The following is a 14866-nucleotide window of genomic DNA, read 5'->3' on the forward strand; positions in this document are numbered from 1 at the left end:
ATCTTGGCACCATTTTGCAGCAACAATGGCGTCGTCTCCCAATCATGTGTTCACAAGCATCACAAGGTCCATGCGGAGGCGTTGTTTGGCAGTTGTCAAGGCACATGGTGGCTTACACGCTACTGAACTTGTGTGCCATCAGGTTCTGGTGCTTGGGACTTTAAACTGTTGATGTTATTACCGAATACCGTAGGTGCATAACAAATTATGGTTACCACCGTTAATTAAAATCCTTCTTTGGACATTAATGATTAAAAATTACCTTCTCTGACACATTTGTCCGTTGTATATCATATATGGGATTACTTTTAAAAATGTGAAGTTTTTAATTTGGTTCAGTATATGTTATGCTCTACGAATACCATTTAAGATGCAGATCCAAGAGAGTACGAGCTGGTACTGTAGCGTGAGCATCTTCCCGAGGCAAGCGTGTCCACTAGCGTTACTCACATGCTTAGTTTTGGGGGGCACGGGTAGCCCTGTTGTCTAAGGCGCCGCGAGTTTTTTTTAAATGCGACTGAGTAGGCCTGTTTTGATTAGATAAATGCCAAAGGCTTTATAGGTTTGTAAGTTATTCAATGGGTTTACTAGAGTTGCTAGTGGCATTTGGTTGTAGTTTAGTGGTCCGCCAGCCTATATCAAAGCCTAATTTCTTCCCTTGCCACATCAAGCCCCTAGCTCCTTCCCAGCGCGTGACACCTTCGTTACACTCTCGGTAACATCGCTGCCACCAGTGTGGGCGCGGCCATTACAAGAATATTGAAATTTGCCCTCCAACCCCATATGTAGTAACGTTTATACTTTTGTTTATGTCTTTGGGAATGCCATCATATTTCAATTTGAAAAGGTTTACGACTGACCATGTTTTCCAGATGAATTTACTTTATTGTTTTGATAATCAGATTGGCTCGAGATTGCAGACTAACGGAAAATCAACTAACTTCTCCCTTACATTCTTACTATATCAATAACATGATAGTTTTAATGAAACAGAAATTCAAATTGACGAACGAAGAAAGTAATTTAGCAGCGATAAGTGTATTCGGCGTCACGACAGTCGTCACTTGTTTGTAAACATAACGGTCATTCGGTTGCGAGTTCAACTCCAAGCATAGTTGTGGCCACCTATTCACAGTGGGGAGTTTTGACTAGTGGCAGCGATAGTATAGAGAGCTCCGGGAACGTACTATCGCTGTGGGGAGCTTGATCAAGCCCAGAGTTATTAGCTCGATCGTAGGGCCACTTCGTTACATCACGCATTGTGCCCCTTGTAATGAAAACGCCATATCCAATCTGATCGCTGCTCTTATCACATATGGCATTACAAAGATGGCGACTACCATAGGCGACGACCTGGTCGATCAGATCATTCGCGATTTCGCTCTGACCGACAAACAAAGGTTATTGTTGAGGGTCTTATAAGATGGAAAAGAAATATTTGTGACAACAAGGAGAGGCATCGGTAAATCACTTTCATACGAATGTGTCCCAGTTATGTTTAACGACTGATCTCATCATCGTACGGCTGAAAAGCACAGTAATTGGCCGAATTGATTTAAAACTTGGAAAGACTTCGAAAAATACTTGTCTTCGCTTAATTGTTGAAAAAATCTTCCGTGCAAATTAGATAAGCTATATGTCAGCGGCCATGTTTCTGAAACCGGATGTTGAAATTATTAAACGTTCTCTGATTGGACCGCGATATGTGCTATAGTCCAATCATATATAGCACAGGATTATGGGCTTGATGTTGCAAGGGTGGAAACAAGATTTGATAAATAGGCTAGTGGACGCTCTTGCCTCGGGAAGATGGAGCATGAGTGGCCGACTGGACGAGCACCACACTGTGTTGTGTCCCTTAGGCCCCCCCAGAAAACTTTGATGGCGGGTTCGAATCCAGATCCGCCCTGGTTATGTTTCTTGGATTGACAGCACCGTAACTATGCTCGTGGGTTTCAGCAAATTGGTAAACAGAAAGCTGACACGCCGAGATACAATGGAAATACTGTTCCGGGCAAATGTGTTCGCAGCATACTGTGACGATCCGGGTTGGAATTGGTCATCAGCAAGCCATGCTTGTCGCGAGAGGCAACAAACGCGACTTACGGAGATCGATGCTCATGATGTTAGAGGTCTATACTCGATTATTTTCAGACCGACAATATACAGCTGGAATATTGCTGGATGCGGCGTAAAACAAAAAAGAAATAAACACAACCCACTTTGTGTCTGTTAGCTCAAATTGTTTATATGGACCACTCTCGCAGTATATAAATTACCGAAATACTCACAATGTCCCAGTTTCACACAGAGCGCTAGATACAACGACTAACATGTGGGAATATTGCTAAAAGCGGCGTTAAACCATATTCACTCACTCACTCTATAACATGTACAAACATGAGCACCGAGTCACGGAGACCCTTTCAGGGTGTGCACTGCATGAATCAGTACTATACCGCATGGGGTTTTTTGGTAGGTATTTATTGTAAATAGAAATACAGCTTCAAGTAAATATAAAGCAATTAATAATGTTCAAACCACGTCGCCATGACATGTGACCTGTTTTCCTCCTATGGCTCGAACAGGAAGTCCGTTTCTATATGGATTATCTCCCTTCAGAAACCATCCCCACACTTCCACGAAACACCTATAACACACAGGAATCACTTGGCCACGGGAACTCAATTCCCTTTTCCACAGGAATAACTGGCTCACATGGCCCACTTTTTAACAGTCATCGATTGCCCATACGAATCACTTCCTACTCGAATCACTTTTCCACACGAATCACTTTTCCACAGGCATCACTTGCCCATACGAATCACTTCCTACTCGAATCACTTTTCCACACAAATCACATTTCCACAGGAATCACTTTTCCACAGGAATCACTTTTCCACAAGCATCACTTTTCCACAGGAATCACTTTCCCACAGGCATCCCTTTTCAACAGGAATCACTTTCTCACAGGCACCATTTGCACATACGAATTACTTCCTACTAGAATCACTTTTCCACAGGCATCACTTGCCCATACGAATCACTTTTCCACAGGAATCACTTTCCCACAGGCATCACTTTTCCACAGGAATCACTTTTCGACAGGCATCACTCTTCCACAGGAATCACTTTCCCACAGGCATCACTTTTCCACAGGAATCACCTTCTCACAGGCATCATTTGCACATACGAATTACTTCCTACTAGAATCACTTTTCCACAGGCATCACTTGCCCATACGAATCACTTTTCAAAAGGCATCACTTTTCCACAGGAATCACTTTCCCACAGGCATCACATTTCCACAGGAATCACTTTCCCACAGGCATCACTTTTCCACTGGCCTCACCGCCCACACGAATCACTTTTCCACAGGCCTCACTTGCCTATACGTATCACTTTTAAACACGAATCACTTTTCCACAGGAATCATTTTTCCACAGGCATCACTTTTCCCCAGGGATCACTTTTCAACAGGCATCACTTGCCCATACGAATCACTTTTCCACAGGCATCACTTTTCCACAGGCCTCACCGCCCACACGAATCACTTTTCCACAGGCCTCACTTGCCCATACGAATCACTTTTCCACAGGCATCACTTGCCCATACGAATCACTTTTCCACAGGCATCATTTGCCTATACGAATCACTTTTCCACAGGCCTCACCGCCCACACGAATCACTTTTCCACAGGCCTCACTTGCCCATACGAATCACTTTTCCACAGGCATCACTTTTCCACAGGCCTCACCGCCCACACGAATCACTTTTCCACAGGCCTCACTTGCCCATACGAATCACTTTTCCACAGGCATCACTTTTCCACAGGCCTCACCGCCCACACGAATCACTTTTCCACAGGCCCCACTTGCCTATACGTATCACTTTTAAACACAAATCACTTTTCCACAGGAATCACTTTCCCACGGGCATCACTTGCCTACACGAATCACTTTTCCACAGGCATCAATTTTCCACAGGCATCACTTTTCCCCAGGGATCACTTTTCCACAGGCCTCACTTTTCCACAGGCCTCACTTGCCCATACGAATCACTTTTCCACAGGCATCACTTGCCCATACGAATCACTTTTCCACAGGCATCACTTTTCCACACGAATCACTTTTCCACAGGCATCATTTGTCCACAGGAATCACTTTTCCACAGGCATCACTTTTCTACACGCATCACTTTTCCACAGGCATCATTTTTCCACAGGAATCACTTTCCCACAGGCATCACTTGCCTACACGAATCACTTTTCCACAGGAATCACTTTTCCCCGGGCCTCACTTGCCCATACGAATCACTTTTCCATACGAATCACTTTTCCACGAGCATCACTTGCCCATACAAATCACTTTTCCACACGAATCACTTTTCCACAGGCCTCACTTGCCCACAGGAATCACAGTATGGACAGCTTTTGTATAACGTTTGCTTCCGCATATGGACCTTTTTAGCACAAGAATCACTTCCACATATAGACTACATTTCCACAAGAACCACTTCTACATATGGACCGCTTTTCCACAAGAACCACTTCTACATATGGACCGCTTTTTCGTATGAATCACCTGCAAGTATGGACCATTTTTCCACGTGATCACGACCATGTGTGGACCATTTTTCCACGTGATCACGTCCATATGTGGATCATTATTCCTCAAGAATCACCTCTACACATGGACCATTTTCCCACACGAATCCCTTCCACATATGGACCACATTTCCACAAGAACCATTTCTACATATGGACCGCTTTTTCATATGAATCACCTGCAAGTATGGACCATTTTTCCACGTGATCACTTCTATGTGTGGACCATTTTTCCACGTGATCACGTCCATGTGTGAACCACCTATACACATGGACCATTTTCCCACGAATCCATTCCACATATGGACCACTTTTACACATGAATCACTTTCTGAAATGGACCACTGTTCCACAAAAATCAGTTTCACTTTTTCCCCTCACAAGATACAGCATCCACTTCTATGTTTCTTCTCATATTCATCATCACCATCGTCATCCATGCCATCGTCTGACGATTCAGAGCCGACCCCTAACGGAATATAGCCAGCGGGGCCACTGTTACGTGACCGATCCCGCCATTTCTGACAGGCGGGAATAGCGTATGGTTGAATGACCTTTTTCGGGTAGCCTAGTGGTTAAAGCGTTCGCTCGTCACGCTGAAGACCCGAGTTCGATTCCCGACATGGGTACAATGTGTGAAGCCCATTTCTGGTTTCCCTCGCCGTGATATTGCTGGAATATTCCTTAAAGCGGCGTAAAACCATACTCTCTCTCTCTCTCTCTCTCTCTCTCTCTCTCTCTCTCTCTCTCTCTCTCTCTCTCTCTCTCTCTCTCTCTCACACACACACACACACACACACACACACACACACACTCTCACTCTCATGGCGTACTTTTAACAAACTCGAGTAAGTGAGTATGGTTTTGCGGCGCTTCAGGCAATATTCCAGCAACATCACGGCTGTTCGAAATGTGCCTCTGTTCACCCAGCAGTAAAAATGGGTACCCGGTAGGATCAGATGGATTGTTCACCTTTTAGTGCACACTGATCCAATGGCCAGCGTAATAATGTTACCGCTTTGAACACGCATCAAGTGTATGGGACTAGTAGTAGTAGTAGTAGTAGTAGTAGTAGTAGTAGCAGTAGTAGTAGTGCGGTATTTCTGCGTGTGAGTGTAATTTCATTACTAGTGTCATTCGGCTATGGTAACAAATGGTTCCTAGTGCTTAAGACCGCCTCCGTGGTCTAGTGGTAGAGGGTCCGCCCGGATAGCGGAAGGTCCGGGGTTCGATCCGCGGCCGCGACGTTAAAAGATGGTTCTTGTTGTTACCCTGTCTGGCGCTCGGCATTAAGGGGCTAAAACAAGGACTGGTCGGCTCGGAGTCAGTATACTGTGTCCGAGCGGGGTATTCATGTTAAACTGCGGCATGGTCTCAGTGTGCTAGCACTATAAAATCGGCATCAGTCCGGACTAGTACAAGCAGCCACACACACAGGTGCATGCACGTCGCTATATAAGTGCAGTAATCTTGGACGCGACGTTAAACCCCATTTCACCTCACTTCCTAGTGCTTAAAACATTGATTCGGGGGCACGGGTGGCCCAGTCGTCTAAGGCGCCGCGATTCGCTGTGCAGAGTTGCGTCCCTTGGGCACGCCAGAAACCTAGGATTGTGGGTTCGAATCCCGGTTCGCCCCGATTATGTTTCTAGGTTTGTCAGCACCATACCCGTGCTCGTGGGTTTCACCGAAGTGGTAAACGTCTGAGACCTGCATCACTTCGGGCTTTCCTCCCACATTAAGCTGACACGCCGCGATATAACTGGAATACTGTTAAAAGCGGCGTTAAACCCAACTCACTCACTCACTCACTAAAACATTGATTCGTCACGCCACGGACCGGGTTCGAGTCCCAACATGGGTACCATGTGTGCAGACATGTTTCTTGCATCTCCATCATTTCCTTTAATATTTCTTATTCAAGCGGCGTAAAACACTACTCAGTCACTGACCAACAAAGTGGTGTTGTAATGAGACTGTTCAAATACTAAAGTGTCATCCAATTGTAATTCCTCTGTTTTATCTTACCTGCTCCAGCAACCAAGGTGCCGCCGATCAGCTTAGAGTTGTCATGAACTTTCGATCCCGCGTCTGAAAATAAAGCCAAGAAATATAAGCAAACTAGGCGTCATGTCTCAAATTAGCTGTATTGCCAAAGTGAGTGAGTGAGTTGGGTTTAACGCCGCTTTTAACATTATTCCAGTTATATCACGCCGTGTCAACTTCATGTGGGAGGAAAGCCCGAAGTGATGCAGGTCTCAGATGTTTACCACTTCGGTGAAACCCACGAGCACGGGTATGGTGCTGACAAACCTAGAAACATAATCGGGGCGAACCGGGATTCGAACCTACAATCATAGGGACGCAACTCTGCACAGCGAATCGCAGCGCCTTAGACGACTGGGCTACCCGTGCCATTATTGCCATAGAGTGTTGCCTAATGGTTAAAGCGTTCGCTCGACACGCCGAAGACCCGGGTTCGATTCCCCACATGGGTACAATGTGTAAAGCCCATTTATGGTGTCCCCCGCTGTGATATTGCTGGAATATTGCTAAAGGCGGCGTAAAACCAAACTCACTCACTGTATTGCCATAAAGATCCGTAGAAAGAAAGCTTGATATTGGTGGACTCTGTAAATAGTTCCGCAGCTATTACAAGTCATGGGAATATGCACAGCAATACCGCTCTCATATGTGACAGCAACTAAACTGAGGGCCAAATTTGTTTTTTAGGTAATTGAAAATGGAAAGAATTGTTCATTATGTGAATTTGTCTATTTAACCATCATTCCTTACAGCAACAGTTTGTAAAAAGTCATTTGTGTAAAAATAAATTGGTTGAATGAAAACTGTGGTAAGAGATGATTTGCAACTATATGACCCCCACCATCTTTGTAAAGTTTTTGCCGAAAGAAAGCAAATTTATTTATTTTTAAAGATAAATTGCTGGGCTACCCACCAGTAGTTGTGTAATATGCCTAATCTTTTTTTATTATTATTTGAAAAGGTTTTAAATCAAATTGTATTTCTAAACATGTAGAAGTTTGTTTGCTGTTTAACGCCGCACTCAGCAATATTCCAGCTATATGACGGCTGTCTGTAAATAATCGAGTCTGGACCAGACAATCCACTGATTGACATCATGAGCACCGATCCACGCAATTGGGATCAATGTCATGCATCAACCATGTCAGCGAGCCTGACCACCCGATCCCGTTAGTCGCCTCTTACGACAAGGGTGGTTCGCTGAAGACCTATTGGTAGCTACATCTATCAACTAACAGTATATTGGTATGACAAGAATACATCACTGGGTACCTAGAATATCGTGCAATTTCTTTGATATGTCAGAATAATACAGTGTAATCGGCCAAAACCGAACTTGCGTGGGTCAGACATGTCAGTCCGATTGACAGTCTAGCAAGAGTTACGTCCCTTAGGGTTTCACACTCAAAACAACTCAAATTTGAATTCAGTTCATTATATGAAACATTGGTAAACAAATCCTAGATTATTAATGTATATCGTGGAGTCATTGATGTCCGGAAGTTAGAGACGAACATTTACATAATCATGTAAATCCATAAATTTATTAACGTTATGAATATGATATTTCGTAAGGCGAAAAGAACTGCCCCAGCATCATATGAACAGCTCCAGATTCTTTTTTGTTTTTTGAGGGGGTTGTGGGTTTTTTTGTTTAACGCCGCACTCAGCAATATTCCAACTATATGAAGGCGGTCTGTAAAATAATCGAGTCTGGACAAGACAATCCAGTGATTGACATCATGAGCATCGATCCACGCAATTGGAATCGATGACATGTATCAACCAAGTCAGCGAGCCTGACCACCCGATCCCGTTAGTCGCCTTTTACGGCAAGTATGGGTTGCTGAAGACCAATTCTAACCCGGGATCTTCACGGGTCTCAAGACGTTGAAGTTGAAACGAAATATTGTGTCCTTGGACTTATGGTAATGCTTCAGGAGACAATAACACTGCCTCCCAGACCCTTGAGAATAAATTAGAACTTAATCCACCTAAAGTCTGGAATGATGTGGCAAGTCTAGATAGCCTCCGTAGAATTAAGAATTGTTCTGGGCTCCATTTGGATTTGCTTTTATAGATATATGATTTTAAATAAGATATCTATTTTTGGGGACTAAGTTTTAGTCGAGCAGACAGTGTATGTTTTGAATGGACAGAATTAACTAACGAGACTGGAAAAATTGGCTGTACCAAGTCTCACTGAAGAAAGGGATAACATATGCCCGTATTCTTCAAAAGCCACCGACTGATCGTACCAGACATTAAACAACTTTGGCAGACCGAGCTTTCCACGATGTCCACTGCGCATGACTGGTTTGCCCAGTGGTCAGAGTCTGGGTCACGTGTTAGTTTGAGAGAGAAGGAACTACGACCGATTGCACCCGACATTAAAACAACTTTGGCAAAAGGTTCTACCTCAGTGGCAACACCTATGGAACTCATCCCCTCTGAACTGAAATGTGTCCATAATAGAGACTGGTTGGCCTGCCATAGAGCGCTTGCGCTCCTCGCTTTGTGCAGCCGCTAGAAGGCGAAGGACAGGACAGTCTAGCCTAGACTATTGTTTCCTGGCGCCGACTTTTAAACAACTCTCTTTTAAACAGGCATATGAATCTTTTAATGCTGTGTATGTCTGCGTGCATTTATGTTATTGTTTTTCTCTCGACATATTTAAAATATGCATCACTAAATTACATATCTAATGTAATAATTGTCTAAATATGATCTTTCTTAAAGGGGAAGTGTACACGCAAAAATCACTTTCTTTCTTTTTCTAAACAAAACGCAATTTTAGAATTAGTTAGTATTTGTGTTTCAAAATATACACTCATTTTTTTTCACAGTGAAAGTAGGAAGCTCACAATAGTGTGAAAGTGATATGCCGTTATGAGGCCTTCGTTTTACGAGCGAAATGGGCCTGAGTTATCCCCCTTAGATTATGACGTAATTGGTGCCAATTCAACTGGGTCCCTGTCTATTCTCAACGCAAAAGATATCAAGGACCAGTTTGCGGTAAAACAACATGGTCTACGACACACTCCGGCGCAGTGGTGACTCAGCATAACACAATTCTGGCTGGCATCTGAGATGCTAGAATCACAAAACTGTACCTACACCACGTGAAGCGGCTCTATCAAAGCATGATGACGTCATAATGTTTATCAATTGGCACCAATGACGTCATATTGCAAGGGACATAAGCCATGGTGTTTTTGTTATGGAAATAGAACACTTGGTAAATGTGAAAAATATAAATCGTTTTAGTGCAAAAAATATGTTAATTAGATATGATGTTTTTATATTTTTGTCTATGACACTTCTATGTTAACACTTTTAATGTGGAAAAAGTACAAGAAAAAAAGGTTCATTTCCGTGTGAACTTGCCCTTTAAGCAAAATCAATATTGAAAAACAAATTCAAGGTCGCTTTTTTAGCTACTCCTGCTGTTCTGTAGAAGAAGCCAAACAAGGAAATTCTATTTGCGACTGAATTTTCCCTTTAACTGATTTCAAAACAGGAGAGGGGCGGTCGGGTAGCCTAGTGGTGAGAGCGATGGCACGCCACGCCAGATACCCGGGTACGATTCCCGACATGGGTACGATGTGTGAAGCCCATTTCTGGTGTCCCCCGCCGTGATATTGCTGGAAAATTGCTAAAAGCGGCGTAAAACCATACTCACTCACTCACTCACTCAAAACAGAAGACCCTAAAATGGCATGGCTTAACCTTGTATTAACCAAAATACGTCTTTGTAATAACAGACAACCGAATCCTATCGTGTTATGCAAACCTTTGAACGTTTCAAGGATGGCGGCCCCGCAGTGTTGACTTGGCAATGTGCAACAGAAACAATATCTTAAATATTTTCGTTATAACAACCGTTATGTGTTCGTTTTGATTTTCAGCTACAGCTGCAAAACCACACACACACACACACACACACACACACACACACACATATATATATATATATATATATATATATATTGTATTAATTAAAACTATAAAACAAAGACATCTTCTAGCAATGTCTTTTTATGGCAGATATAAAAATCAACAGTCTGAAGCATAATCACTTTTTTTCAAGCATTTGTCAGGGATAATTTATTTTTTCGATATATCTCAATCAATCAAATTCAGTGTTGTAGACAATATTGCAAAAATGTTGGAATTTTTTTCTTATCTATGGCACCTATTTTTCTACCTCTTTGTGGCCATAAGCAGACTGAAGAGTCATAGATTGTTTCTTCATAATTCAGATGAGCTACAGAACTTGTGGATCTAATTTTGTAAACTAAGATAACCATTTACGTAAATACATTACAAAGTACAGTGCAATGTAATGCCTAACTTTAATTAAAAGTAACAAGCCTTAATTAACTCGTTTATCTTATGATTTAAAAACAAAATACTAATTCCAATACAACTGCAAAATAAATCAGAACTATTTGGCAATAAACCAGTGTTGAAACGATTGAATTTGTATTGAAATATAGAACATGAATTGTATGGCGATCGGTTCTGTTAAAATCATGGTTCCTGATTATAGAAAGTATAGTGGTTATCTTCATCGTAGAATGTGGGAGCATCGCTCATTGTGGTAATGAGAACAATGCCCAGTGCTTGGATAAACCAAAACGTGGATCTGGTGGTCACAATGGAGGCTGACTACAAATACACTTTACTTGGTGGCCACCATTGAAAACCAACTCTCAGTTGTATGATTTATTATGTACCATCGTCCCATGTAATATTATAAATTTATATTCCTTGAGTTATTTGCATGTCGGGGCACGATAGGTCGAGTGTCTATATCTCAGCCTCTGCTGGTCGCGTGTTCGAATCCATATATAGAAAACTGGTAGCTGTTTCGAGGGTGCGCTATTTTGGTTTCCAAAACCTAAACCTGCTATTGTTTTCGATCTGAAATCCTTATTCAAGATTCGCTTTCGAATCTGGAGAGGAGCTATTTTGGTTTCCAAAACCTGCACTTGCTTTTTTTTTACTGAAATCCTTTTTCAAAATTCATTTTCGATGAACGCTAAGTTGTGTGACCTGGTTGACTACGAGTCTTCGTACCTTAGCGGAATGGGTCGTTGCTCTTACCATCGACCACTGTTTGCCTCATCTTGGCCTAAATACTGACAGGCAGAATGACATCTGGAATACAATCTCATTAAAATCAGATCTTAGGTATCGCTACCGCCAAACAAAGATCTGAGGACATCCCATTACAGGTCACGTCAGAACGACCTTTCACCCGACAAATCAGATCAGGAAAGTGACACAGGGGAATTTGATTTTGTTTCATGCAACCTCGAAGGGTATTCCAAACGACAGTTACGGTCTTTAGGACTGAATCCATACAATGTAGTCCAACTATTAGCTATTCCAAAATGTTCCTTTGTTCAGTTTTCAAATTTTTGAATCGAGAATTTGTCAAAATCTATTTCAAAGGGTAGTCGCCAGTTTGAGACTAAGTAAAGCATGAGTAAGCTGCCTTCGGATTGGCTAACTTCTTGTCAGTCAATCCATAGGTCGGTCAAAGTTCGCGAAAGGTCGGTCTGGCGTGACCCGTAATGGGATGTCCTCAGATCTTTGTTTAGCGGTAGCGAGAACTAAGATCTGATTTTAATTTGATTGTCTGGAATATGGCTGACATGATTCGCTCGTCCACATATATGCATTATTCGACGGACACAGTAAATCCTAGCTAACTCGAACCTCATATAGTCTCCCAAATCCATAAACAGAACTTTTACGCACCCATAACTGCTGTACTACATGTCATGCTTTTTAATGGATCAAAGGGGAAAAGTTAAAATTAAATGTGTAAAAAGTTAAAAGTGTAAAACAAGCAAAATGGCCTGCATTGTCTGTTGCCGGGTTATGAGTTCCGTTAATTTTTTTTAAAAAACAATAAAAGAAACCTCAAGCCTTTACATTCAAACTTGAGCTGAAATACGGATAAGTAGAAGCTGCTGGGGGTGAGAGGGGGTGAGCTGATTTTGTTTGTTTGTTGTTTAACGCCGCACTCAGCAATATTCCAGCTACATGACGGCGGCCTGTAAATAATCGAGTCCGGAACAGACAATCCAGTGATTGACATCAGGAAGATCGATCCATGCATCAACCAAGTCAGCGAGCCTGACTTCCGACCCGATCCTGTTGGTCGCCGCTCACGACAGGCACAGTCGCCTTTAACGGCAAGCATGGGTTGCTGAAGACCTATTCCATCCCCGTTCTTACGATCACGTATGCTAGAGCTGAAAGGGAGGTGGGAATGGAATGGAATGGGGGAATCGGGCGGGGGGCGGTTTGGTGAAAGTTTCATAAGATGCGGATACATATAATCTTTATGTTCTGTGGACTGTATGAATGACTGCTCAAACTTCATCTACTAAACACACTGATGGCCCCAATAGAATTCTTGTGGGTAAGACCTGATATCAGGTCTCTGATAGTATCGAAGTACGGATAATTCGAAACATGAAAATTTCAAGGACTTTGTGTTAACCAGTTACCAATACCATTGTTATATTAGTTCGGTCACACGCCGCTTGGAAATATTCCAGCCATATCACGGCTTGGGACATTCAACAGTGGGCGTCAGACATTGTAGCAATGTAAGGAATAGAACCCGGGTTTCGGTGTGACGGGCCAACGCTTTAACCACTAGGCTACCATTACCTGTTCAGCGTCTGTGTAGATAATGCTGACGCGGCTGCGGCCAGTGCGGATACGTCGTAAGTTATCATCATGAGACAAATCTATCTACGGCCGCCTTCTTCAGGGTCTCTGTCTATGACGTCACTTCCCTGGATACGTCCGCCATGATGCATGGATACGGAACTTCCGGCGGCGCTACAATCTCACGTTCGGCTATTTCCGTCTGTTGGCAGATTGGCTTCGCTACGGAAACTGAGTTTATCTGAATAGATATTACAGACCTGTCTAGTTATGTCAGCTTCTGTTTGCATTCAAGTAACAATTAACTGTATTGTCATGTCAGGATCTGCTGTCCTCTTGTCCGAATCCATGCAGGGATTCCAGATCGGAAAAGTATCTTTCCAAAACTCGTTTCCAGTTAACTATTTTATTTTCTTTAAAATATTATTTTTGTTTCATGTTCAAAAAAATTTCCCTGGGTATTCTAGTATTTTCATTAAAGGCTATGAGATAAACTGCCGGGCAAACGAAAGTATACAACCACGTTTTTGTGTGGGGTAAATGTGAAACAAAAAGTGAAACAAACATTATTCAATGGTGATGTATTTAATACGGGAATCATAATTGTGTTTTGGACCTTACGTTTGCGACCCGTGAAGATCCGGGGTAGAATATGTCTTCAGTAACCCATGCTTGCCGTAAAAGGCGACTAACGGGATCGGGTGGTCAGGCTCGCTGACTTGGTTGATGCACGTCATCGATCACAATTGCGTGGATAGATGCTCATCATATTTATCAGTGGATTGTCTGGTCCAGACTTGATTATTTACAGACTGCCGTCATATAGCTGTGAGTCCGGCGTTAAACAACAAACCAACCAACCTTGCGTTTGCAGTGTTTCGGCGCTTGTTTTCAGCCTAGTAACGTTTTAATATCATTTGTTATTTGTGGGTCAAATCCAATTTTCGAGTGTGTTCTTTCTTTTGTCCGACAGTTTGTAATACAGTAAACTACGGTTATAACGAACTCAAACGGACCACTTATTTTAGTTCCTTATAAGCATTTTGACCGCATCCGTGGTCTAGTGGAAGAGCGTCCGCTCGGAGACCGGAAGGTCCGGGGTTCGATCCCAAAAGACGTTAAAAGATGGTACTTGTTGTTACCCTGTCTTGCGCTCGGCATTAAGGGGCTAAAATAATGACTGGTCGGCTCGGAGTCAGTATACTGTGTCTGAGTGGGGTGTTCATGTTAAACTGCGGCATGGTATCTCAGTGAGCTAGCACTATAAATCGGCATCAGACCGGACTAGTACAAGCTGCCACACAAACACATACACGTACATGCACGTCGCTATATAAGTGCAATAGTCTTGGACGCGACGTTAAACCCAATTTCACCTATAAGCATTTTGACTTTCAGATATCTTGGATCAAGTCACATGACCACGTCATATTACTCGATAAATAAAAGTGTGCACTGTATATTTACTATGTTTATTCATTTCGTAAATGACATAATATACATAACATAAGTAAATACGTT

This window comes from Haliotis cracherodii, unplaced genomic scaffold, assembly GCF_022045235.1.
Source record: "Haliotis cracherodii isolate W230 unplaced genomic scaffold, xgHalCrac1.p SCAF_3, whole genome shotgun sequence".
NCBI classification, from domain to species: Eukaryota; Metazoa; Mollusca; class Gastropoda; order Lepetellida; family Haliotidae; genus Haliotis; species Haliotis cracherodii.